Here is a 26,787-nt window from a genome sequence, read left to right as displayed (position 1 = left end):
TGTATTTTGTCTTGTGGAACTTGCTGTCTGTGTGGATGCGCTGCTTTAACTGCATGTTTACAAGCGTATGTATGCGTGCCAGTGCAGTGTTGTGTCCAGGGTACTGGGACATGCCTAAACAGATGGACTACCAGAGGGTTTTTTCCCATAATCCCCCGCACCTAGATGGCTACCTAGACTAAACTCCCAAATAGATAGTATACATAAAAGTCAGCATTTTATTATGATAAAAAACCCATCGTCTTACTGTTCTACTTGTTTAGGTTGTTTATCACTACAGAAAAGACATACACCCATGAGCTACATCATCACTCTCTTGATAAGCTGCCAGTGTTTTGAAAAATGTATATTTTGTGTTTTATTTTGGTAGCATACTTACAATCAAGTTCAGTTCTGCACTTGTGTATTGTCCACAGAATCGTATATATCAAATCTGTGGTCCTTTGCAGCTGACTTCTTTCCATTGACATTTCAGAGGTCTGTGTTGTTCTCTGAGCAGAGAGGCTCCCTGCAGCCTCTGGGCAAAGGAAGTTACAATTAGCTGGTGGACTGACACAGGGCGGAGGTCTGAGGCAGCAACACGGCACCCCATGTGTCTACACAAAGCCAGAATGAGTTTAACCCTCAGGTGCTGCTGTCCTGTGTTTCGTGCTTTACTGTATTCTGCTTTTTATTGTTTTTGCTGATGTGTACTGTTATTAGATCACTGTTGTTCTCGTGTTGCTGTTCTCCACTTAGAGTATGGATACAGTGACGAATCAGCGTTAGCCTGAGTTGAGAGGAAGCCAGAGAGGGTCAGAAAGAGGCCAGTGGTGCTAGTCAATGTAGCTTAATGTCTGCCTCGCACATCCAGAAACTAAAGGTGCCTCCCTCAGGAAACCACTCTCTTTTCTATCTCTCTCACACATTTTAGTCTTTCCTCCTCGCTCTGGCTTGTCTCTGCTGGTGTGACACAAGGATAGTCGTATAGTCAAAGTGTTTTTCAGAGGACAGTCGTGACTAAGCACTTAAGAGTTGCGAGCGCACACACACATCACGGAAATGGCCTGAACTCAACCTTAGGTTGAAACAGGGTTTCCCTGCAGACCTTTTGCAGGACAGCTTGTCCGTTATTTGAATCCCAGATATAGAATAATACTTTATTGTCTAACCTATGCGTGCAAAGGGAAGAAACTTGTGTTTTGGTTTCACTGTGCAAAGATATTAAATAAAAAAACAACATAGCACAATTAAAACAAGATAAATAGATATCCCCTAAATATCAACAACACCATTATGCAGCTAACGTCTGAGAATGAGCTAAGAACAGCCAGTACCAGGGATAAAGAAACATATATTATATATTGAAAAACATTTATTCTTTACTCATATACAGTTTTTGCATTGGGAGGTATTTACAAATTTCAGGTTAACACACTTTTTATCTCCTTATAAAGTTGATTAAAATAATGTAACTGACTATTGTTTTCAACCTGTCCAGTTGCCTGTCCACAGGTTGTCCTTCTTTCTAACTGTAGGATTAGATGCTCTATTACCTGGCCCAGCAATACTCCCATTGCCGCACCATCTTCTTGTTCGTCCTAAAGTACAACTGACTGTCGAAGCGCGTGAAATAAATGATCCTGAGAATGTAAAAGCTGTTTTTCTAAGCTCCTAAAGTAGTAGTTATAAAAGAGAATTCCTTTCTGTTTATACTTTATGTAAACAAAGGCTTTCTACCAGGTTTTGGCTGAGGGGGAGCATTTTTTAGCTTTTACAGAAAGAATCAACTGCTTTGCAGCAAATTCCAGACTTTGCATGCATAAACTTCAGTGACCATTATAGTGTGGTTAAAAATAGTGTCTGTTAAACTCATGAAAACGGTCCAGAACATAAGTATACCCTATTCAGGAAAGAAATCACTCAATTGAGACTTACAGGAATTAGTGCGTGAAGAGCACAAAAAAGAAAAAGATCAATTTATTAATTTTTGTTGGTTTTTTTGTATGTTTTTTAATTTAACTTTACTAATGTCTGATTCCAAAATTGTCATGGTATAGCGGTGACTCTTTACAGTTTTGTGTCCAGCCAATAGAACCAGTCGTAACAGGGTACAGACCCGCTGGTTGTTCAGTGGTGCTACATTGAAGCAACAGTGATTTCCGGTCAGCAGAGCAGCAGCACCACACTCCAATTCACAGCTTACATTATGGACAAAACATGTGTTTTATGTATGTAATAATGTGTCATGCTATAAAATAATATGGCTTTTTTATCGGGCAGGAGGGAACAGCTTTGGATTAGCTGTTTGCTTTAGCACATACCTGCATAAACAAGCCAAGCAGAAACACACACTAAGAACCAAACACGTACACAAGTGCAAAAATACTCGCACGTGTGTACTCTGCACACACACGTACACGCGCACACACACACACACACACACACACACACAGATACTATACGTATGTGTGAAGCAGTGCTTGCCCAGGTGTGCCTTTGGGAGGAAATTGCAGTGTTCGGAGAGGAAGTATTCCAGCAGCCAGCTGCTTCCTCTCCCCCTCTCTTTGGCCAAGGGCTCGCTCCCAGGAGGGCCGGACTGGCTTTTTACCACACAGTCAGCGTGTGTGTGTGTGTGTGTGTGTGTGTGTGTGTGTGTGTGTGTGCACAGTCATAAATTCCTGCATGTATGTGTGCTCCGCTGTGCATGTACAGGTTTTCGTTTCTCCGTTTCACTTATGACTGACTGACAGCATTTGTGTGTCCACCTGTGTACGTGTGTGTGTTGCCTGTGTGCAGACACTGCATATCTCTGTGTGTGTTCTCCCTCTGGCTCGTCTGACTCCTCACCTGCTCGTAAGATCCCAGCAGGCCTCTATTGAGCCATCAGTCAGGGTGCCACAGCGCTGCCTTTAAACAGAGCATGCAGTACTCAGGGGATAATAGCAGGGCGCGGTCGACCTCTGCTCCAGTCTTCAACCACCACTGCTGCACTGACCCACACGCTGACCCACACACAATCCTTAGTAAGTCTGTGCGTGTGTGTCTGTGTCTGTGTTTGGGGTTGTGTCCATCTGCGAGACTGAGAGAGTGGGACACACAGAAAAAAAGAGCCTTGGAGGCATGAAAGGGTGTAGTGTTTTGACAGACTTAATGACTGAGAAAGCTTCACTACTGTATAATCATCGTGATCATAGTGTTTAGGGGAGATTATCACCTAACTGAGCCCTGTTGCCTCTGATGTTTTGTTCATTCTTCAGTAGCGCACTCTTAATATTGCATTCCAGCTTTAAGCTTAGTGTGTTTGCTTGTATATATTATTGGCCCTGCTACATTAGCAAGTGCCCCCACCTTCAAAATCCAATAAAATATTTAATCCAAACACATCACAAAGTTCCACGGATGGCTTCAAAAGTTCCAAATTTTAAACTTCTCTGTACTTTTGATTGACAACGCATTTGACCAATTAGGACCTTCCATTCACTGTTCCTACTTCAGGCAACCATAGCCAATGAGAGCCTGAGACGAAGGCAAATCAGTGGCGCTGCGCTGCGCATAGCAACAGATGGTGGTGAGAAGTTTGAGCGTCTCCCACAGAAAGACGCAGGCCTCCTCATTGCACATGATACAGATTTGTCAGCTGACTTGAAGGGGATAACAGTGACGGTATTCTCGTCTCTACGGAGAGTCAGGAGCAGAAGTCACTTGACTTAAGTTGGTTGAAAGGGAATTCAAAGTAGCGAGATGACGTTAGCGGAAACGGAATTTAAATGTTTGGATAATCAATTTTCAAATTAACGTCTCAACGTATCTCAAAATATTAACATTGATAATTAATGAACGTGGTCCCCGCTTACAGCTCAGAGTCTACCATTGTGTTTATCCAATAATAGTCCTTCAACTTCATACAAAAATCATAAAAAAAAGGGAGACAGTGAAAATTAGAAAATGTTGGCATTAGATGTTCAAAAACACTTTCTCTGATAACAATTTGTGTTTGATTAAGATTTAAATCAGTTAGAGTTATGGTGAGTGTATAATGTGGAGATTAAGTACAGGGTTATTGTTTTTTAATCATGTGTGTGGTGGTCCAACTTATTCAGACATTATAATTAGATCACATAGCTGTCTAGACTTAGTTATTTGACTCCTGAGCAAACAGAATGAAATTGTCAACTTATTGTTTGTAAAAAAAGAAAAAAAAAGAAAAAGGATATCGTCATTGTAGTTTATTGACTCCATGGTCAAGACATCCACTAAGCACATAAGTCAAGATCATCATCATATCTTCATGATCAAGGTGCACTCTCCCTTTTTTACATTTCATAAGCAATAATATCATGATGTGATGCACCATGTCACAGCGTCTTCTTTTTTCATGTGCCCAAGCAGATCTGCAGGCCTCGCTCACAGCAGCAGGTACATCTGTGTGTGGGGACATTTACGTGTGACAGAGCTCCCTTGAGGTGGCCACTGTTCTGTGTTAGCATCAGTTATGTAACCAGCCAACCTCGGGGACAGAAGCTCATGGAGGATGAGATGGCGTGTGACTTCCTTCCTCCCACTGCTGTCACAGTGCTGCAAAGACACTCTATACACATGCACACACACACACACACACACACACACACACACACACACACACACACACATGCTGTGTTAAATCTGGCACCCCTCAAAGAAGTGTGGGAGCTAATGTTGTCGCTGAATAAGCTTCCTCGATGTGAGCGTTTGTGCAGGAAACATTTGACATTGTTTTTCTAATATTGAAGCTAAATACAGCTACGGTGAATAAAACACATGTTTCACTTATTTTGCGGAGTATGGCTCCTCCCAGCACTATGTGGGGGGATTTCTTGTTGTTTAGGTTGCACAGAGTTTAGCGACTCCACCCGCCTTAAATAAAGGCTAACCAGGCAGAATAATAAAAAAAAAACCCTGTGTGAGCAACCTCTCTCTAATACAGCATGCAGGTTAATTCAGCAATGTGTGTATAAAGAGGATGTAATAGTATTGCAGATGATTCAGAGGTTAATGGAGCCTCTCATGTGAATTAGGCTTTCATCGCTCGGGAGACCCAAATACATTCACCATTATTCTAGCCGTTTCCTCACTCTGTATGTGTGCAGCAGTCTCCTAACTCATACAGAGAAAGCCTGCTGAACCATTTTAGATGTTTTGTGAAGGATTCTACCAAAGCTTGAAGCATGAAGAGACAAATACAGTACACGACACTGAGGGGAAAATTACAACTTAAAGCCCACCTTCTGGCTTTTCCGGAGCTGTCACCTAAAAGCACGTGTAAAAAAAAAAAAAAAAAAGTCCAATATACGGTATATTCGAAATATTTAACCCCGTGACAAACTCCACCCACTGATGGGGATCATGTAACGTGGTTAAAGGCAACCGAGAAAACTGTAGATTTATTTAGGTTGGATAGCTTTGACAAGATCTAGAGCCAGATCTCATGTGTAGATAACAACCTTTGAATTTGACTTTCTTCAAATGTTAAACCTCATAGTGATCACATTATTTATCACATTAATGATATGTCAGTTTTGTCTGTCATTTAAAATGGCTTTACATTCTACTTCACGCTCTGCTACTCTACTTATTCAGATTTTCTAAAGTACTATACCTTTAAACAATACATCATGCAAAGAGACATGAATTAAAGACTTCAGGTGGTTAAAGCAAACATGATTCAATTTTTTTTTCCGACTTTTATCTGTTTGATTATTAAAGACAGATACAGTTTCATACAAAGAAAGTTTCTCTTTGTGTACACAATAGCACGGATGCACAGACCTCCATGCAGCGAAAATGAACTGTCAGAGTGTGGTGCACGCCTCATGGCTGCTGTCTGATTAGCAGAGTGATGTGTGATGGTGGGAGTTTGTTAGGCTGCAGTTCATTTGCAGCTGCACACCCTGGGGAACTTTAATTGAATAAACCGCTGCTCTTCTGTGCTTCTTCATTCAAGAATTGCTGTAAATGGCTAAAGCTATGAGCATCCAGGACACACACACACACACACTTTAGAAAGGATAGCCTCTAAGTTGCTGTTAATTGTATTTTGAATGTGATGAAAACTGTTGGATGTGTTCCTTTAAAAGAGAGTAAAGAAAAAGTATTTCAATCTTCTCTCCATCCTCCTGAGACATCAGTTCTCTGCTCGCACGGAGCCTCTTGATATGTCTTGTAGCATTAGTCTGATGTGTTCAGATTTAGCTCAAATAGACTGGCGGTAGAGAACAGAAGATGGAGGGGAAGGTCCACTCAGAGCTTAGCAGGAGCTGAAAATACACATTTGTCATTCAGTTTACTGCACCCGATGAACCTGTGTGGCTGTCAGATCCAGACGGGTCATGTTGATGTGGCTGTCTGTACACTGTTGATCCCTGACCTTTACTGCTGTGTGCTTGTGTCGAGCAATTACGGTAACACAGTGGCGGTAGGGCTGCAGGCTGGGTTATTAGTCTTAATTTTTCAGAGCTACAATAATCTAATCATACTTTTTAATTGTGTTTTCCTCCTCCTCCTCCTCCTCCTCCTCCTCCTCCCGGCTGCGTTCACACCCTGTGTTGTTTTTGCAGCAGCATGATTTACTCACTCTCGAGGAGAGGAAACTCACGGAGCACAACACTTCTCCTTTCATCCATAATATGATATCATAATTAATTGAACGAATGAATTGCCACTTTATTTACAATCCAAATAATTCATTATAGTAAATTAGAGTTAATATTACTTCCAAATTAGGGAGACGATGGTCATATTGTAGTCAAAGAGATGGGCGACATGTGTTTACTTGTTTGTGTGGTGCAGTATTTAGTTCTATATGATTGATGGTAACTAAAATTAATTGAATGGCCCAAACGTTGCTGAAGAAAGTAAACAGTAGCACCTTTTTGTGTGTGAATTTTTGACACAACGTTTTAATATAAAATGACTAAATGTTTGAATGGTTAATTCAAGATTAAAGGACTTCAATGAGAAACGTAAAATTAAATGAATTCATGAAAAAAAAAAAATGAAATTTACTCCCAGCATTGGTATGATACATAGGCTATATGATATAATAGTTGGTGAGGCTTGATAGATCAGTAAACTTAATTTAAACATCTGCAGCTCTGTCGTCTGTTTATTTCTTACACAATGATACACATCCCTCTCTCAGTCTATATATCTCTTCTTCATTTGTTTTGCTTAATATGCTTTGGTTGAAGCATATTTGGATTACATTAAATCCATTCTGATCAGTGTGTTTTATTTTTTTCAAAGCCTACCTCTCCCCCTTAATAATAATTATAATTAATAATTGTTGCCTTGAACATATCAATCATAATAAGAATACAGGGGCCAAGATCGTCCTCAGCTCTTAAACAGCTTGCCATGCAGTAACCTTAAGGTGCTTTAGCAGACAGAAACTACCATGGCAAAGAAAATGTCCCTTCGAAACGCATAGGCAGAAGAAAAAGCCTGTTCTGAAAACCTTCTATTTGTGCCTTATAGCTGCAAGGACCACAGCTTTCAAAAGACAATCTATCCCATGCAGATGCACTTTCAAAAGACAATCTATCCCATGCAGATGCACTTTCAAAAGACACATTTAAATGTTTCCTTCTTATGCAAATAAAAAAGCTCAAGCTTTTGATAATGGGATTATCCAATAACGTGCAAATAAAAAGGCCACATCATTTTTATTGGGCTCAGTTTGGATGTTCGCTGTTTTCAGTAGCTAGATGTTAGTGTTGGTGACTCTGCTGGAGCACTCAGAGAGGAGAGGCCATCAGTTTGTTGTGCTGTTAGCTGATCATTGTGCAGAGTGTGTAAAACATATGATTGAGTCACTGGTTTAAGCAGTGAGTTGGACTGTGGAAGCCCTTTGCTTATGTGTAATTTGTCCTCTGCAGCTGCGGTCACAATCACACTGAGACAATTACTTGCATGCTGGCATGTCTTCGCTGCCATGCTCTGTGTGTGTGTGTGTGTGTGTGTGTGTGTGTGTGTGTGTGTGTGTGTAGCCACAGAGCAGCTTATCTGTGAACTCTACCTCTCCTGCCATATGTGTCGTCCTGTAGCGATGAGACAGAGATAGATCATCCTCCACAGCAGATGTGCTGACACAAGAGAAAAGTTAGTTCACTTCTCTGGCAGATTTCCCACGTCCCCCCTGTGATCCTCCTCTATCTCCAGACTTCCCACTGTCGTGCAAAACTCTGGGAGATTTTTGAAAAGATTCCCAATCAAGCTGACAAAACCTGGTGTTCTGGCATGTCATCATCTGAGGCTTTGTGTGGGGGGGGGGGGGGGATCTGCTCTTATCCTGCTCATGCATATTAGTGCTAGTACTACAACACTATACGCTCCTTATTTTGACAGTTTATTTTAGCATTTCTTTGGTGAGGGGTGTGTTTAAAGGGATGTGGGGGTTCACTAAAGGTTGACTCTTAATTAAGACGATGAAAGTTCCAAGACACATCACAGATTGTTTTTCATAAAAGCATTTGATCGAAAAAACAAATACTTTGTTTTCTTGGGAGAAGAAAAAATAACTGCTGTTTTCTTGAAGACAAATCCTGGAGTCAACAATTCATTTCAAAACTAGACTGTGTTTAATTTAATTTAACAACAATAATGGATTATGTGTTCAATTTCCTGCTAATCCCCCAGTGTTGGAATGGCACTCTGCCAGTTATATTCTCCTTCTCCCGCTGCTTTTGTGGTCCTAAAAGCTGGGTTTTATAGTAGAAGGAAACACTTGCGCTTCAGCCACTCCACAATGGAGGGAGGTGCTCTAAGAGAAGGACTTAAGTAGTACAAAAAATATAATCCAGTGGATACCTTCTTCAAGACAGGAACCAAAGAAAATGCTGGAGAACACGAATCACTTAAAGCGAATTGAATAAAGGTGCAAAAGACTAATGTTTTGACACACTGCGTCTTCCTTGGAGTCAAACAGTGGACTTCATAGTGTTTGTCTGGGCAGATATTTGACAAGCTGAAAACACAAGTTTGTCATGGATAATGGGCCATACGCAGATTCAAACCTTTCTTCGTTCTCGAAAGGACACTGAGGTTTCCCTCATTTCCAATGACGTCGACATTACAAGCACAGTAAAACAAGCACAAACACAACAAACACTCAGAATCAGTGACAAAAACCACTGAGATCATTTAAAACAGTTACAATTTGAAACAAAGTGGCTTCCTAAACTCTGGAAGAGAGGGAAGAACTCCGATCCTTGGAGTTTGCTGAAGGGTATCGAGTGACTATCGGTATCGGCTAATTTGATTGCAGGTATGTGCCCATAATACTAGATTTATTCACTTGTATTCCCCCAGCAGTTTGGTAGATAGTTAGTTTATGAACATATCAACGAAACAACGAGTGCACTTCCTTATTCCTTGAATCCCAGAATGTAAACATGTTTATTTGTCTTATAAGAATATGTTCAAAGCCAAGCTTTGATTCTGTGCTCATCTTTAACTTCAACTTTAATCTCTCCCTCTAATTTTTCCTGCCCCTAAGTCTCCTCTGGCCACACTACTGTAATGACTCTGGGCCTGTTTTGAGATCACAGCGTGTCTGATCATACAAAGAGTGACTCACATGCAGCTCAGCACAAGCCAAACTCAGTCCTGGCGCCACTTCTTCCACGTTTCCTCCCACTATGTCTCTCTCTCTGTTTAAGTTGTATGGCATCAATTTCATAGTAGAGATGGTTGACTTCACGTGGTTGGTCAAATTATTTCAACACTTAGTTTAAGAGTTTAAAACATAATAAACACAATTACCTGTGATGTTTTCAGTGTAACCTGCAGTGTGTCTGTGTCTCACACATGCTGTTTGCTGTTTGGAGTTGAACCAGTAATAAGTCATAATATATATGTTAAAGTCGTGTCTACTTTCAAAGAGATAAACAGGAACGGGGAAGTAAAGAGCAGGCAACCAATAAGAGAAACGAGAAGGCAGACTCACTACTTCAGATCAAACCTTCACTGCAGGACTATGAGTAATTTAGCCGTTGTCGCTCGACCTTAGAAATAACAGCTGGGGACACTGTTAAATGTTTCACCAACTAAGCTGTCATTGAGGACTTTCAGGAAAAGAAATCTGCAATAAGGAGTTGTTTTCAGATTTCAATGAAGGAAACAGGGAAACTGCAGCAGCCTCACTGTCACAACATCTCTATGAGGGTTATTTTTACTCTGAAAGCAGATAAACACAGCAATTACTCATGTTTAGCTGAGCTGCTAAAACATAAAGCCGGCTAAATCCTGCTAATTAAGTCCAGAGAGGTAAGAAAAGAAGGAATAATTCTGCGGAGGAATGAGAAGATGTAGTTTTCTGGTTTTAATCTGCTTTAATTCCAGTTTTGATGGGTTTGTGGTTTTAATATCTTTAGTCTATTGACACACCCACACAATCTCAAAATGAGGAGATCCCTCAGTTTATCTTGCAGTGTGTTTGTGCGATGCGCTTTCAGACTAGCAGGCGTATTTGTTTTCCATGGCAAAATGTATCCAGAGTGTATAAAAAGCACACACAGACAGGGTGGTGTTGTCTTCCTGTGGTAAGCGTGTTGCTCTCTCTGTCTGGGTAGTCAGGGCTGAGATTGCCAATAAATAGTGGCCGCTGGCCTTCAGCATCGCCAGCGGGGAAAGATTTGTGTCCTCGTATCTGATTGGTCCATGCTCAAGGAAGAGAACAAACCATCTCGTTAATCAGGGAACACTATGGGGACACAGTGTGTGTGTGTTTGTGTGCCAATCACACTCGGCTGTGGTGGCACGTTGTCAAAATACTCTGTGTGTGTGTGTGTGTGTGTGTGTGTGTGTGTGTTTGTGTGTGTGTGTGTGTGTGTGTGTGTGTGTGTGTGTGTGTGTGTGTGTGAGTGAGCCAGCCAGAGAAAGTGAGTGTTGTATGTGTGTAATATTATGTCAGCCGATTGAGACGGCAGCAGTGCAGAGCTGAGCTGATGGCTGACAGATGACTGGGTGTTAAAGGCCACAGGAGCAGCCATGACTCAAACGTGTGTGTGTGTGTGTGTGTGTGTGTGTGTGTGTGTGTGTGTGTGCGCGCGCGCTCATTTGTGTGAGTGTGTGTGTGTGTGTGTGTGCTCACACTCCTGGCTGATGGGGCTGTGACATTACCATCCTACCTGTGCTTACATTCCTCCTAGAACCAATTTTCACCTTTTAGGCTGCCAAATCAAGTCTACTGCCATGTCAGGTCTGAGTACTGTCACTTTGTCATCGATTAAATAACGTGCTAAACACTCAGCAAACTTTCCAGTCTAAGGAAAACTGGCAATATATCCAGATGGTTCACTTTCTTTAAGCTGTTTAATTACTTTGTGCTGCCTCTAGGGTAGAAACTCATAATAACTGTGTTTGCTTTCTTAGTCCTGGGTTCCTAACTGTGTCAAACTGCCAGGTTTTGGTTCTCACACTGCAGAGCAAATGTCAACGCTGCTTCTAGTCAAAAGCAACAAAACCCTGAAAACACAAATTCTCAGTTTGTAATCGGATAGAGCATGTGAGGCGCGTGTCCGTATTAACATGTGGAAAACAATTTATGTTAAAAATAAGAATACAACAAACATAGTTACAAAGAAAGATGTATGGTACATGTCGATATTGGACCCTCGTCAAAACATGGCACCTCCGTTACGCAAAATTCAACTTAGCACGACACACCCACATTTCTGACTTTGGTCAGAAATGTGGGTGTGTCGTGCTAGCAGCTAATGTAGCATCAGCCTTTTTTCATTGATTTAAAATGTATTTAACCCTTGGAAAACCTCACTGAGATTAAGAATCTAATTTAAAAGAGTGTCCTGGATACACAGACGAGGTATACCTGATCTAGTCTCCTCTTTTTGTCTCCACAGCTCCAGTTGTTTTGTTGAATGTGTCATCCTCATCGCAGACTTTATGTAGCGGCTTTTGGATTCTCTCGTCTTTTGATGATTCAACAGCACAGAAAACAAAATAACAGTTGATTGCAATGACTTCATATTGCGCTTTATGTTAGCACAACTTCTAAATCAGCCACCAAATGAACTGTGTTGAACTCATGTAACTGAACATCTCCTTCCTCGTTTCCTTCATCTTTTTATATCATCCCATCCAACCTTTTCCATTCCTGGCATTTTCCTTTCCTTCTTCCGGCTCCATCACCCGTTCTGTCCTGGAGGTAGCCTCAGGGCTGCCAGGTGTGTGTGTGTGTGTGTGTGTGTGTGTGTGTGTGTGTGTGAGTCTGACTTCTGTTGGGAGTCTGTGCATTTTTGAGTTACTTTCAATTTCTACAGCTAGAATAAGTTTGTGGTGTTTGTTAATTCAAAATCATATCAATAAATAAATCAGTTAATGAACCATGATTTTTATAGCCCCAGTTCATAACAATTGTAATCTCAAGACACTATACAAAAAGATCAGGTCTAAACAGTCCTCTTTATTATTTACAGAGATTCATCATTAATCCACTATGAGCAAAGCAAATGTTTGTTTTGTTGGACGTTGGAATAGTTTCCACTGCTACATACCAATCCTGTGCTCTTTTACATGAGCCTGGTTTCCCATTCTTAGTGTCTAGCCACATTCATCAGGTCACAGCATTAACATTATTGTTCTCTTTGGCGTCCTTTTTGGAAGAAGAAACTAAAAGGATGCCTAAATGAGGATACTTTCAACAGATAACATAACAAGCCAGATAAATGAAGAAATAATGCTCCACACATCAAGAAGGAAGGATGCAACTCACTGGTGGTCCTGGTGGTCGCTTGCATGACTTTGAATTCACTTTTTTTTTTTTTTTTTATCTGTGTTTTCATTTAAATCAAGATGGAAGCACTCCAAAGCTTTAGAATTATAAATCCATAATTTCTCTTCTTACAGTAACCCTTAAACCCCCTAAAAGACAATTCCTTCCTTGTTTCTTTCACCCGTAAATGTTTACAAAACTTACCTCTTCTATCCTCTGACAATGAATGTTGTAAAGCAATATTGTTGCAGGTAACCGCAAAATAATTTCCCCCATCTATATTTCCTGGCTCATACATTATGCAAGCGCAGGGTCAGAGTCAAAAAAGGGGAAGGTGATGTGCTGTATTTAAAGAAATGAAATATTAATAATCAGCCAATTAACACATTGGCATCAAGCAGTGTCCCAGGAATCCAGATGAGACATCAGCACGGTGCTAAGAAGCGGATTTACATTAGCCGTAGGCAAGACAATGCAGGTAACAATTAGCAGGCTGGAGGGCTGGGTGGATGTGCAGATTGGTCTGACAATTGTTTCTAAGTGAGTGGTTGATTAAGAAAAATTGGGGAGAGTTTCATAACTACATGTTATCCTGCAACTGCATTTTAATCTGAAGAAACACTGATTGCTTTTTTTTTTTCTCTTTCTCTTTATTCTTTCTTTTCATTCATCGCCCTCCTTGTCTCAATTCACTTCAGTGTAATTCATCAGAGGACGGGGAATGTTGTAGGTTCGTTGGCCATATATGTTCACACACAGCTGGCTGCACACACACACACACACACACACACACACCGACATACACAATACCTAAACACCCTTTCGCATAAGCAATGCGAGCAGCTGGAACATTGCGCAGTCCTATAAAGGCGGAATAATCACGGCTTTTGTTGTACACTATAGCTCCCAAAATAATAATGAAAAAGGTGACAAGCTAAGGACAACAGGAACAGTATAACAGTGAGACCTCACTGAATACCAATTGAAGTTTGAAAACACCTAATTTTGGACTGTTTCCATTAAAAACATGTGCTCCTGTAATCTGCTGACTCATCGTCGCTAAAGGTCACACCGCTCATCATATCACACTCCTCCTCTTTCTACCTGCAGCACTCCCTCGCTTTCTCTTTCACAACTGTTTCTATTCTTAGCAGGGCCGACAGAGATCTCCATTACAACCCGATGGATACTGAAGTCTACTCATGCTTTTTGCTGGCACTAGTGTGTGTCTGTGTATGTGTGTTTATATATGTGTGTGTTTTGTCTAGCGCTAAGCTAGCTTAAGCCAGCCGCATCTCACACGCCTCATGCCGGGCTTAGCTGAGCGAATGCCCGTCTGTGTGTCTCATTCTGTGTATTTGTAAGTCCTTTACATCTATGTGTGTGTTTGTGTTGCGTGTCCGTGTTTGATTCTTTTGCATGTGAGTGCCATTCATGTCTTTATCCGTACATCCTCCATAAAAAAAAAAAAAATCCTTGTATTTCTCCTCTCACACACGGACACAGCGTGATAATAGATCTATCACCGTTTGTTATCCTTTAACATTTTCACAGTTATTTAATTCAGTTTTATTTAGATTACCTTAATGTCAGTAATCCTTTCAGAGAGATTCACTGAGTAATACGCCAGTGACAGGCAGAACAAATACTTGGCTCACACATTGAGAGTAGGCACTCTTCCATATGTACACGGACATGTCAACACACACATAGTGGTATTCAGCGAGTAATCAGCGCTCCAGCTATTATTAATGAGAGAGAACCAGGTCATTAATATTTAAGCAGTGTCACTGAGGCCATCGCCATGAGAGAGAGTGTGTGTGTGTTGGTCTGTTTGTGTGAATGTGTGTCCACATATAGAAGAGGGGCAGAGGGACTATAAGGCAATTTCCTCAGGCAGCGTAGTGAGACCTACTCCATTACAACAGGATCGACAGAGATGGAGACATATTACTGCCTTAAACGGAAAGAGGGAAGAAGACAGAAAGAGAGGAATCTTGATTTTTGTCCCGTGTCCTCCACTTTCCTTTCTTTACTCTCATTTTCTAACCTTTCTTTATCCCTTCTTTTCTGTTCCTCTCCTCCACTCATCCCCCTTCCCATGCTCTCCATCAGTTGTTTTTGCTCTGTGGAGGATGAAGAGGCTCAAATGGGAAGCAGCAGATATCTCATTACATCACATTGGATGGGATGGGCCTGGGAGCTTACTCTGTCTGTCTGTCTGTCTGTCTGTCTGTCTGTCTGTCTGTCTGTGCGTGTGTGTGCGTGTGTGCGTGCGTGCGTGCGTGCGTGCGTCCACACTACCAGCATGAACTCCGTCTAAATGAACACTGTTGGGGATTGTGACTCTTTGGTCTGTGACCTCCACGCTGGGCATGCTCTAGTGACAGCACACACACAGGAACAAAATATATTCACACACACACACACACACACACACACACACACACACACACACACACACACACACACACACACACACACACACCCACGTGCACCCAAACTTTTCCTCATACCCTCAGCGCAACACAGAGGGGTCTAAGGTGGGACGGTGTGAATGGTTGAAGGACAGACTTAGCATTAAAACTGTAAATAATGACATTAGCCTCTTCCTCTCCCTCACTCTCTTTCTCTCGCTCGTCCCCACAGTCTCTTTCTGTGTCTGGGATTAGTGGGTATTACTTGCTCTGCAGAGCGAGGAGAATGAGACAGGTCTTACTGCCAGATCCCAGATTGGGAGAGCAGGGAAAATATTCCCTCATAATAACCCCTCTTTATTAAATCTAGCCGGAGGACACGCAGCGGCCTGTTTTGCCCCCCTGAGCCCGTCATCTGTATCGCTTGCCAACAGTTGTTTCTCCATAATGCTTCGTTTTTTTTCTGAATAAGTCATTGTCAACATGTTGATTGAAAGGTAATTAGATCATAGGCAATCCTATAAAATGGGAAGGATTATTGCTATGAATGGGATTATTTTGAATACGAGTTTCATCCCAGCATAAATCAGAATTGAGTTTCCTTGGAATTCATGTGAATTACAATTTCAAATTCAATCAGCAGTATACATCAGTCTTTCATAGATTGAGGCCTCTCTAACCTAACTTCAGATAGACTCAGCCTATCAGGGATGTTCTCTTTATACCACAACATGTAACTAACCTGTTGCCGCTTAACCTCATTAACTGTGAGCATTTCACAACTTTGTTTTTCTTCTGATGCCAATGTGCCAACTTTATTGAAACATGACTTCGGCTTTAAATTGAAACGAGGCATATCATTGGGCATATATTTTAATTGGCATAATGATAGTTATTATAATGTGATCACCATCATAATTATTATAACTGTAGTTAATCAATCCAAGGTTTATCATCTGTTTGATTGGTTGTTTGCAGTCAGTGGCTGGGTAGAGAATGACCCGCCATATTGAGCAGCATATTATCTTGTTTTTCTTACAGTCTTGGAGTCAAATTCCATTAGTATAAAGACTGTGAGGGCACTTCTTTTTTTTAATTTATGTAGCCCCATCTGCAGTCAGTTGTGAGGTAAAAAAAAAAAACATATTGGTAGTTTAAAAACTTGGTTGTGGCTCCCTCAAAAAGCTCTGATGGTTGCTTCCTTATTGGCCATCTGCCTGTGTGTACAGTGATTTGATTACCAGGGAGCTTCATTAGGAGAGAGAGAGAGAGAGAGAGGCCTCGCTGGTAGCTCCCATGTCCTGGGCTTGAGTATAGAGTTACATTTACACGGAAGAGGCTTCATTGATTAGCCATCTGCCTGGGAAGGTGGGGGGGGGGGGCGGTTGTGGCCTCACACAGTGCTATCACGGTCACCTCTGGGGACTGAGAGCTGAGGAAGTTGTATGTGCACAGTTATGGGTTAGTTCTTGCTGTCCCCCAGTGCATCCTTGCCTTAATATTCCATCTTTCTCGGTCAACAAAGCAGTGATAATTTGAGCTTCGATTTGAAAAAAAAATGGGGGGGGGGAACTGTCGATCAACAGACCAGCACATGACTTCAAATAAAGCAGCTCCTACTGATGACTGCCGAGGGCATAAAGATGGATTTATACGTGTTATTTCTCTTGCATGTTAAGGAGTTTCCTCGCAGCCTGACTTCTAAATCTGTTCCTCTCCTGTTTTTCTCCACCTGTCGTGACTTAATCTGCACAGATTTTGCGTCAGCAGCCGTGTGTTTGTTTGACAGACGTGCAAAACTGACCTGTCCAGTGGAGCCAGTCGGGAAGGTGTGGGATCTTTGCATCAACATACCTCCGCTGTGTCAGCCTTGGCCTCTGTTAAAGCCGACTAACAGAGCCGATCACGGCTTTGATTACATTTGATCAGCCTCTCTGTCAGCACCGCTCCCTGTTGAATGTAAGCATGATGAATGGCTCTTTTAATTGTGCCTCATTGATAAGTGCTCTGAGGACTTTGTTATGCAACACCGCCAATTTAGTAACAGCGATACACTCTAGTGCCTTATTAATTCTCTCCCGTCTGGCCTCAGCACTTTGTAGTTAAAACAACTCTTTCTGTGTTTGTGGGCAGACTAGGCATCAATACCTCTTTTTGAGAGTGAGAGCAAAACCGTTTAAAAAAAAAGCAAGAACTTCTATTATTATTAACCGTGATGTGTCTTAAGTCTTTGGTGTCCTTCATGCATCAACTGTTTAAAAACAATACAATATCTCTCCTGATTTACTACCCTGTTTCTACAGATGTGTTAGAGATGGTGTGTAACTATGTTACAGCAGGGCTTATGTGTTTATCATTATCATTTGTGATGAGGGGATATTAGATGATGAATCCTCATCCTGCCTCTCTGTGACAGTCTGGCTCGGGCTCGTCTCTGCTGGTGAGCATCTCGGTGAGAACATTTGCATACATATTGTCTCACACCTTAAGATAGACTCCCTCTTTCTCTCACCCACTCTTACCTCATATCTAGCCTTTTCCGAAGCATCTTAAAAGTTCATTTAATGAAGAAAGGAGGAAATGAAAGACGCAGGTAAGGAGAGGCTTTTTGAAAAGACGAGGATACATAAAGGAACAGTTGTAGGTGGTCGACTGAGACACCTGTAGCCCGTTTGGTGAGCCGGTGTTTATGTGGGTCATTCACTGGGGAGCTGTTGTTGTGGCCTTTGTTGGTTTGCTGTTCCCACTGGCTTTGCCTGAGGGACATGCATTTACTGGTCCACCTGTGGGTTTTACTATTTCCCAGGTGTTAACCTCTGTGGTCTAGGTCATTAGAAAAAGAGAAACACAAATGTTTAGATAAATAAATAAATGATCTATCAACTCAAGAAATGAACTACGAGTAGCTAAGATCCCTTATTTCAAGGGTAAAATGCATGATACACAACAGTTGTTAACCCTTTTTAAAACATCTGTTTCACATCAGGCTGTAGGTTTGGAGCCGTGTGCACTTAAAGTATATATTTAAGTAGGCAATGTCTTAGTTCTGTTTATGGTGGCATAAATTGTCTATTTCATGGTCAATTGGCTGTATCAGAGATTTGTTGCAAACTAGCTCAGTTTTCTCTTTAACAAATGTGCTAATAATAATAAAAAAGATATTGCTTTCCAATAGAACTGAAAAATGAAAAAAGAAACATCTCAAATGTTTCTGAAAGTGTATCTTTCAAAAGATGGTTAGACCCTCGTGTCGGAGTTATCTAATTATTTACTGTTCTTTTTTTCTCACTTCCTTCCTCCCATCAGCCCATCAGTTACTCAGGCTGACATATGTTTCTCTGGCTGGTCTGTCACCAGGCCTGTAGTGCTGCGTGTCTCTGTTGCTGCTGGTAGTTGTTCTTCTGGTTCTTCAGACAGAGGATAAGGAAAAGAGGAAATGAGCATATGAGCAGGAAGGACAGGAGACAGGAAACAATAATATATACCAGTATATATATTTTTTTAACTTTTTACATAAAAGCAACAGAAACCGCCAAGTCCTTCCAACCATCCAGATATCAGCAGCAGACAGACAAAGTACGTTTCTGTTGAAGCAATTAGCAGCTAAGAGAAAAACTGAACTAATAGAAGTATTAGTATTAAAGTGGCCCTCTGTCTGCTGACTGCAAAACAGGGAACTCTGTCCTGACAACGGTGCCTCGTTACTGTTTTAAGATGATAATAACATATCAGCTTCACACAGCGCTCTTTCATGTGCAGCCCCTCACTCTGACATCTCTCCATTAGTGACAATGTCCTTACGATCCTGTTTGTGCATGTGTGTGTATTTCAGCCTGTGTGTGTGTGTGTAACATGACTCAACAATAGAGTGTAAAAGTGAATTCCCCCTAGAAGGATTATTAAAGGGTATCTTTGATGTCATGTTGTTGGAATGTTAAAATAATTAAAATAATAAAAAATGAATTTAAAATACCTTAAAATGTTTTCTTTAATAAAAACTCCACTATAATTTGTATGGTACCACTTAAATACAAAATCAATCAATCCAAAGAGTGCAAATAAAACGAATAGAGAGTAGTAGCAGAGGGGGCCGATGGGTTCAAAGAGTTTGCCAAGGCCACATCTATTGAGTTGCTGGACATAAATATAAAAACTGCTGCAGTGATTTAGACGAAATGTTGTAGAGCGGAAAAGGTAACATTCCTTATTTTCTTCAACAAAACATTTCCTCTTTGAATCAATCCATCCAGACAAAATGTAGTCTTCCCACAAACATTTCTTCTGTTTGAAATGAGTTGTGTATAATCATCATTTGCAGTCGGGCTTGATATTTACCGTGGGATTACAGGGTGAGGTTACAGGAGGTGACAGTCAGAGTCGGGGACAAAGGTGACAAGGGGGCCACAAACCCTTCAATCCCAGCATGCGGGTGTCTCTGCTGAGATTTATGGGTAATCTGGGAGTTGGACCTTGCACCTCTCTGTCAGCCTCTCTCTATTTATCCTTCTCTTGAAAACATTTAATTTTCTTACAGTTAGATTAATACAAGTCAGGCCACAGTTGACAGGAAGTGGCGCTTGTTAAGACTAATAAGAGGTGAAGTTAACGCGTTGTCTTTGAACGCTTCACTCTGCATATGGCTGCTGATATGTGTTTATCTTCGCTGCCTTGTCGGGGGCTCGAGATGTTTTCCAACATTTTTGATTTCATAAGAGACCTTTATAAAAGTCTGGTTTTCTGATGTAGACAGACAGAGGAGAGAAAAGGCAGACGGGCGCTCAGACAGGTCAGTTTCAGACTAGATGAGACCCGCTGTAAGCCTCATATCATCCTGGCTTTGCTGCCTTATTGGACACTAAGGCTCTCCAGTTTACCCTGAGCTCTCTGACCACGAAGCAAAAGGGAGAGCGAGAGAGAGAGAGAGAGAGAGAGAGAGAGTTTGGGGACGTGATTGATCTTTGCCGACAAAATTACCTCTGTGGATGGTTGTGATTGGATTATTGTGTTTTTAAGTTGTGTTTGTGGTGTTTGCATGAGCTTTTCTTCTTTGCTGTCATTATTGATGCAACAAGAGGATCTCCACAGCCTCACTCGATTTAGAGTCATTTACAAAACTGTGCATACAGGAGGGTGAATCCTGTAAGTTTCATATCACAACAGACCTTATTTGATCTGGCGGCCTCGCATTCTGCAGCCCTGCATACATTACAGGTATACTAAATATTCAGGGTATTGGATATAGTGAAACTCACAGTCAATGCTTGGACACTCAAAACATCCCATCAGCATTATAGAAATCATGTTTATAAATAAACAGCCTTAACCTAAAGCAGTTATTAATAAAGTGGCAAAGTTCAGCGCTTGATGTATGAATAATTATCGTGGTCTTTAGGGAGTTGTCCGTGTAAAATTAGATCGCTGATTGCCAATCTAAATAATTAACGGCGGTATGATTATAGGAAGCGTAGTTCAGTATGTGCTCCACACTCTGTAGCCTTTACAGCTGTCATATGGCAGCTTAGAAATAATGAGCCTTCAGTACGGGGACATTGTGTGGGACAGCGTGGCATGTTGTTACCTGCCCAGATGCTAGCAGCGGTGTTAACAGTCCGCCGGCCTGAGCCACTCATCACCATGACAGCCCATAAAGCTGTCACAGCGGAGACAAAATGTCCATGCCCTGAGCTATGTGACCGAGACGTGTCTGTAAGTAAATTAGTTCACATGTGAGGATAACTGTGCCTCCCTGTGGACAGCCAGCCTTGAACTCAGGTGAGCACTAATGAGTTCAAGTCCCACATACCTCCCCCCCCCCCCCCCCCCCCCAACCCACAACCTGCCTACTGCCTAAGCAACACGACGTCACAATAATATCCAAAATGCACAATAACAACACATGTTTGTATCACTGCTGAGGGAAGTGTGTAGGCAGACACCCTCACTGTCACTTGAGTACAGTCATTTTATATTATGAATAAAAAATGGATATCACTCGTTTATAATAGACAAATTCTTAATTGTCACGTTTTAAACAAGCCAACAGATTTGTCAGTAAGCCTCAACATCTTTTCAACAAATGCACCAAATAATCTCACATTTTTCCCGAAGCCAGGACTTTTCCTACTCATACTGTAAATATAAAGTTCTTCTTAACTTCTCTTCTCAATCTAGCCTCCACTTTATTGTGTAAGACTTAACAATGTGTGTTGTGTTAAAGTCATTCTTGGCTTTACCTTTAACTGGGTGTCTGGACTTGTTGGTAAAAGCTGATGTTTGCTTAAAAAAAAAAAGGACTAGTCTGTTCGACATTGGTCACGCCTGACCTCGCCATCTCAGTAGTGAGTAGTAAATGGTCAAAAATGACTTTGATTGGATCATTGCTGTGTTTATTGTCTGACTTAGCTATTTTAGTTCTTTTATTCTATTTTAAAAGGCAAACTGGCCATGGCTGTTAAACAGCATACTGCCAGCCAACCAACCCTGTTAAATAAATGTATCATCACCATGTGGTTATGTGTGTGTTTCTGTGTGAGTGTGAGTATTTACAAAATGACACCGTGTAATTCACTGTATTTTAATTCCTCCATATACTGCATTGAATGAGTCGACATTGATGCACACGATAACATCCACAGGGCTCCGTGTTACAAATAGGTTGTGTGGCTCTTCATTTTGTTGGACGTCATAATGAACAATCTTTTAAATGCAAACTCATCCAAATTAGAGCCCTTATCGAAATGTTAGCCATCTGACGTTACTTTGCATTTTCATATCAGGGGAAATAGCTTGTAGCATATGCCACATAAGGAAAAGAGTACTGTTATTTCAGCTGAATAGTACATCTTAATGTAAATATTAAACCTCTAAAATATTTTTTTTTTATTGGCCACATAAATCCTGTATCAGTCAGGCTCTCATCTTAGGAAGACTGCTCCTGAATTTCTCCTGACTTGACTGTTCACATATGCATCTCACAGCGGGGGACTATTCCTGTCATGTGATGGGGCGGACTCTTCAGGCAAGACGTGACGTAAAAAAGACGACGCAGAAGTAGCGGACGAAGGCAATAGAGTCTGCTACACGATGATATTATGGGAATATTTGCCTTTATATCAATTTTACTCGAGTTTGACGGAATCACAATATCAACAAAATAGTGGAGAACAACATACAGTCTTTGCAGCGTACAATAGTCACAGGATATAAATGTCAACACCCTCTCCCACTCCCTCCAGGTGAATTCTCTGGATAATATCCTGCTGCGTTCTCATATCAGCTCACTTGGACTTGTCGCTGAAAAAGTACTAGGGGGCACGGCAGGAGAAACTCCAGGTGAAGTCTGATTGAAAAATTCTGCTCTTTGCTTTCGCACATACTGCAAATATTGGGAGATATTTAAGGAGTTTTCCGCAAGTGTGACAGCACTGATACAGTGCAGAGGAGAGTGAAGAGCAGTGTCATGTGCCACACCTGGCTGCCTAAAAGTCACCTTTAACCAGAGCAGTAAGTTGTGGCATGACCCGAATTATCATCACCACTCTCTCTCTGTCTTGTTGTAGTTTATGTCCTGTCCTTTCTCCCCCTCACCCTCTCTTCCCCACCTTGTTTTTGGTGGGCAACGAGACATTCTTGACATTTTGCAAAGGTTGAAAGACAAAGAACCTTTGTCTCCTAATAAGGCCACGATCCATACCCCACCTGAATGAGAAAACCTGTAGGGAGAGGACGGTGTGTGGAGGGAGGGGGGAGGGGGGGTGTTTGTATGAGATGGTAGAGATGGAGGGACAGTGTACATGGGGAAACAGATGACTGCATATTTAAATGTAGACTGTGACTGGGTGTAAAGAAAACTTTCATTAGTAGAGGACAAGAAGGTTTTTGAGTTGGAATTTTGGGGGCTGAAATTCATTACACCAGGGTCTAAATGAGTGTCGGGAATTGCTCATAAAGTATTAAATTCCCGCAAGTCTAGCACTCATGCGGTAAAATGCCACACATGTTAACAATAGTGTTTGCAATGCCCCTGTATGTTACACAGCAAACATTTTCATAGATGTGTATCCGTTAGACATTAGTCTGGATCACTTGTGCACCAGCTCTCTCTCTCCCTTACAAACATGTATTTAAGCAGGTGTGCAGGGAAAAGGGGAGGAGACTGTGTCACTACGGACTTTTCCACGCATAGACTATAAGGTGCGCCAGCCTAGGTGTATTTATAAGTTTACAAGTACAAACTGAGCATTGTAGGAGAGGGGGCGGGACAAGCTGTGTGTATTAAGAGAGGAGGATTAGCATGTGTGTGTATGAATGATATAAGTGAATAGAAGCATGGTGAGCAGATTAAAGCTGCTTGTGAACAAACTCTGGAATTAGTTGGAGAACAAACAAAATTAACCAAAAGCATAACTTTTCCTATTACAAACATGTTGATGAATTTCTTAGATGATTAGCATTCTGCTTTATTTGTTGAATGGCTATACCAGATGTAGTTTGCATGGGAAACTTAATATTGGTATATACAATAAAATACAATATAATTCCTATTCCTGTGCTGTGCTTTGGTCAAACTATAACGTGAACCAAGCACCAGAGGAGGTTTGCGACCCCGGATAAACCAGCTCTCTCAGAACGCTCCGTTTTGGTGTGTGTGTCTTTAAATGCAATCAGTTTTCCTGGTTTTCCTTTCACTCCTTCGCAAGGGAGAATAATAATGGCAGACCTGACGTCACAAGGAGAGCAAATTTTAAACAGAGCATTTTTCTCTGTGTTGTAAGACTTATGCATACTACAAACAAAGTGAGATGGGTTTATTTCACATGTTGTGGGTCAGTAGGCACTCAGGATACCCAAATATATGTTCAGAAACACTGGATTTTTCATAATATGTCCCCTTACAGGAATATATTCCTCGTGCCATCACACTGACACAAGATGAACACAAAAATGATGCAAAGATAAATACAGATACAGTTCTGCAGGATGCTCTTCAGGAGCATGCTATCCTTGATCGCTGCTACAGCTTGAAGCGGAGCTCACAACACTCAAGGTCCTGCTGGTCTCTGCTCATCTTTCGCTCTCATCCATCACACCCCTCAGCTCTACCTCTCACCTCCCTCATCGCCACCCTCAATCGCTCTTGCACCCGTTTCCTCCACAGTGTTTCTCTGAAAAACCTTGCTCCCACACAGCTGAAGCAGGGAAAGCTTAACATTCAAGCAAAGGGTAAGCAAGGACAGAGGCGCAATGAGATTTCAATCATTAGAGCTCGCCACCTGGTCAAGCTTCTTCCAACTTTAGTTCACTCACTTCTTGTTTTGTACTTTGCCGCGGCTTTGAGTTATGTCTCCATTATTCCTTCTACTTAACATACAGCTGTGGCCCCATGTTATGCAATGTCCCCACATTGTCTCATTGACTCTTTTCAAGGTACTGCAATTTTGTGAAAGAGCAGAGTTAAAAGTGAGAACACAACCGTGTTTGTTTTGTGTTTTCTCTGCACATTACATAAGCAAAAAGAAAGGTAAAAATATCTGGACCTGTCTTTAAAAGCAGATGGTGTGGTTATGACATCAGGCTCGTTAAATGTAACTAGGAAGAGACGAGGGCTGTTGTGAAGTACAGAGCTTTAAATACAGCTTTCTTTACTAACAAGGAGAAGAAATGTTCAGTGTGTAAGCCAAAGTAAGCGCAGCAAAAATCTTTAAATTCTCACATCGTCTTCCTCTGAATGATTCTCCTTCTTTGCCCCCTCACTTCTCCTGCTCCTCTCTCTATCAGTCTGTGTGGGTATTCTGTCACTCACTGGAATGTGGGCAGATATGGGATCATATTCAGACTTCAACATCCATTCTGCTCGCGACTCAGGAGCCAATATTAGCCACGCGGTCGTTGTTTTACCCATGAGCCCGTTGCCTTGGAAACGTTGCATAAGAGGGAGTGGGAAAGCGGGATGCCCCTTGCTGATTGGGAGACAAGGTGGCAGATCCTCTCTCTCTTTTCTTCTCTCCCCTTGTTTTCACTGTATCTTCCATTTTGTTTCCACTAACCGGCTTGTTTTAAGAGTATTTGTCAAACACGGACGCTCAAACTGCCCCCTCATGCCACGTGTTGATTTAATTCACCACTGCACACCTCCAAACAAAGCTCCACCGCCAAAAAACAGCAGATCCATTACAGTTGGACAGCCCTGCAACTAAATTAAAGCTCCTGCTGAAACAGTGATTTATAGCCCAATTACGAATGTTTTCGCACTCCTCACATATGAGGGCCGGCACACACACTCAGTCACACACGCGCGCCGCTCCTTCCGCTGTGTTGTGTGTCATCCTTGGCTGTGGGAGGCCTTTGATGGAATCAGGGAGGGTTGCACTTTGTTGAATCGACTGAGACTACATGTTTAAGATTATATGACTTGGCCCTCCATGGCTTCCATACAATCATGATAGGTCTCTGTCCACATACCAGAGAGAGAGAGAGAGAGAGAGAGAGAGAGAGAGAGAGAGAGGAGGGGTATGATGAGGGAGACAGCGAGTGAGGGAAGGATGGCCTTGGCTCTGGAGAAACGATGATTTATCTTCTGTATCCTCACTGACTCCAAGTCTTTGCCAAGAAAAAAAAAATAAAGAAACGCTTACACTTAATACAGTCATTTAGGAGTCTGGCCTGCAGAAAATAACATAAAAACAATTTGTCTGACTCAACAGTGAAGGCAAAAACAGAGATATGATTAGCGATCTGGGATACTGTAGTTTGCTGCTTTCCAAAACAAAACAAAAAAATGGTTTCTTGTATATTTTGCTTTTTTTTTTTTCCCAGCATGTAGCAAGCCAAGAAAAGAGCAGGGTGGGCATGTCCTAATCCATGTGTATAGCAAGCACCATCTGCTGCCTTTATTCAGATGGGAGTAGAAATAGTTGGTTGATTAGGAGAGGATCTGTGTAGGATAGCCGCACCCGTTACGGCCGGATACTAGGCACACACGTGCTCCATTCTGTCAATTTGTATCTTGGAAAGCAGAGGAAGACATGCAGACATGTACATGCTGGATCTTAAAGAAGTACATGATGTGAACAATAAAAATGTTCAGAACGCTCTGACTTTAAAGATGGATCCAGACTCGGGCGGACCACTTGAAGTGGTTTAAATAAATAAATAAAAAAAGATGAATAAAAAATATGGGCTAGGTTACGTAACGGTAAAGACATGGGACATTACAAGGACAGTGCTGAATGTCAAAAACTCTTTGTGCAAGCTCAAACATGTTTGATCTCTGCAAAGCAAAGAGCTATCCAATTTAATATAATGCACAGGACATACGATGCACCTGTTCAAAACCTTCAAAAATGTAATAATAAACGTTTACATGTTTCCCAGAAATGTGAAAGTACAAATGCAGATCGTACGCACGTGCTGTGTCACTGTCCAATGATTAGAGAGTTCAGGAATGAAGTCATCAAACTACCTCAGTAATTATAGAATAGAAGATTCCACTGCAGGACCCTAAATTGTGGATCATTGGAGGCTTTCAGTCACTAAATAAACTAAATCAAAAACACACAAGTATTTTATTTAACTTATCAGTACTGTGGGTACAAAATGCATATTGTTACAGTTGAAGAC

General features: G+C 41.5%; 1 protein-coding gene across 2 annotated transcripts in view; it reads left to right on the top strand.

Annotated features, from left to right (window-relative positions):
- The window catches only part of LOC132981810 (A disintegrin and metalloproteinase with thrombospondin motifs 2-like), a 110,713-nt gene that overhangs the window by 56,432 nt on the left and 27,494 nt on the right, over positions 1–26,787 (top strand). The gene's annotated exons all lie outside the window — the stretch shown is intronic.

The sequence above is a fragment of the Labrus mixtus genome, chromosome 10, assembly GCF_963584025.1.
Source record: "Labrus mixtus chromosome 10, fLabMix1.1, whole genome shotgun sequence".
NCBI lineage: Eukaryota > Metazoa > Chordata > Actinopteri > Labriformes > Labridae > Labrus > Labrus mixtus.
Note: the sequence above shows the minus strand (reverse complement) of the source record. Positions and strands in the feature narration are given on the sequence as shown.